Source organism: Acomys russatus, chromosome 3 (genome assembly GCF_903995435.1).
Source record: "Acomys russatus chromosome 3, mAcoRus1.1, whole genome shotgun sequence".
Taxonomy (NCBI): Eukaryota; Metazoa; Chordata; class Mammalia; order Rodentia; family Muridae; genus Acomys; species Acomys russatus.
Window position 1 is genome coordinate 72,766,741 of NC_067139.1, and position 2,146 is coordinate 72,768,886.

Genomic DNA, 2,146 nt, shown 5'->3' on the forward strand with positions numbered 1-2,146 from the left:
CTTATGAGTGTTCCACCTCCCTTCCATGTGTGCTCACTTAATGTGAGTACATTGTCACTTGTCTGTGGACGCCAAGTGGATAGGAAAGACTAACAGAGAACTGAAGTCAGAGGGGCCACCGGGATGCTCTGATGAAAAGCCCAGGTAGGAACTACTTTGACCTGAGGCTCCCAGGACACAGACCTGAATCACTGAGAGGCCATCCTTGGTGGTCATGCCATGCCAGTGTTCTTTCCCTCAGCACCACAAGAGCTGTACTTCCTCCAGCCACACATCTGCCCAACTTAGCGTGTCTCCACTTCAGGCTTGCTACCTGTCAAGACCAGGTAACTACTTACATTTGTGTTTCATCTTTGCCTATTGTGCAACTTTGTAGCAATATTTTATTAGTTGTTGTTGTGGTGGTGGTTGGTTGGTTGGTTGGTGTTTCCAGACAGGGTTTCTCTGTGTAGTCCTGTCTTTCCCCGAACCTAGGTCTTCTTGCATCCAGGCTAGTACTGCACTTTAGCCCTAGCCCACTTTGACTTTATTTTGAGACAGGCTTTCACTGATTTGTCTAAGTTGGTTTTGAACTCACTCTGTAGCCCAGGTAGACACTTAACTTTCTTTTTGTTATTGTTTTTTGAGACAAGGTTTCTTTGTGTTGCCCTGGCTGTTATGGAACTCACTCTGTAAACCAGGCTGGTCTTGAACTCACAGAAGTCTGTCTGCCTCTGCCTCCGGAGTGCTGGGATTAATTGTGTGCTCCACCACTGCCTAGCTATTTTTTGTTTTTGTTTTTGTTTTTTAACTTATTACGAGACTAATGTTATAACTATAAGGAAGTCTTAGGTAGTTTCCTCCCCTGCATATGCTAAGATGACACAGCCTTCTCCTGGACAGAGGCGACACCCAGGGCATCAGAATCCCTGGAAATCAGCCTGACCACAAGCTACAAATGGCATGAAAACAAAATAGCCCCTCCAGGTATCACAGTGACTTGGATGGCTTTGCCCAGCTGCTCTGGATGCCAGCACCCCTCCAGAACTTCCCATCGTCCCTCAACCTGCCTTAGGCCCTCTCTGCTTTCTCCAGGACGCCGTCATGTGTGGGTCTCCACCGCCTGGTCTCCTCTCTCAGCAACCTCTGTCTAAGCTGCGTCTTCTCGGGGCTCCAGGCGACCCTGGTAGTGCAGGGCTAACCCTCAGGAGAGGCCAGCTGACACCAGAGCCTGGCTGGCTGCCCTCCCTTTCAGTGCTAACCACACATTTGCAAATGCTTTGGGGATGTGAGTGAAAATAAAGCCACTGTTCTACCCATACCGGAGCCAAAGGAAAAGGGAAAGTTCTAATCCCTGAGATAAGTGTCTCCTGCCTCTCTTTTTTTTTTCCTCCCGAATTGTGAGGTTACACTCTTCCTTTTCTAACTTTACCACAACTCACTTGGGTGGTGGCAGCTCTGGCTGTGGTGCAGGAAAGGGACTTATGTACTGGGGCTCCAGACTCCATGCCCACCCCAGCCGTGCACACGTGCACACGCACACATGCATGCTTGCTTATGTGCCCACTGGTGGCCATGGATAAAGAAACGTGGTTCCTCTAAGGTGTCCTCTTAAGTGTTAAAGCCTGTCCTGTAACACAGATTGCCAGGCAATTTTCTGTGGCTAAAAAAATTAAGCTCTATTTTTTAAGTTTTGTTTTTGTTTTTAATAAGTATGTGATTTTTAGCTGGGTAGTGGTGGTGTACACCTTTAATCCCAGTACTTGGAAGGCAGAGGCAGGCAGATCTCTTTGAGTTTCAGGACAGCTCAGGCTACAGAGAAACCCTGTCGCAAAAAAACAAATTAAATGATCGATAGGCCAAGCGGTGGTGGTGCATGCCTTTAATCCCAAACCTTTAGTCTCAGCACTCAGGAGGCAGAGGCAGGCAGATCTCTGAGGCCAGCCTGGTCTACAAAGAGAATCCAGGACAGTCAAAGCTACACAGAGAAACCCTGTCTTGAAAATCCTAAATAATAATAATAATAATAATAATAATAATAATACTGTGATTTTTGTCCTTTCAGAGCCAAATATTTAATCATAACACTGCTACACATTTAAAAAAAGAAAAGAAAGAAAGAAAAAAGCCCTCTTTGCTTCCAACTTAAAAGACAGGTGACTGCAGA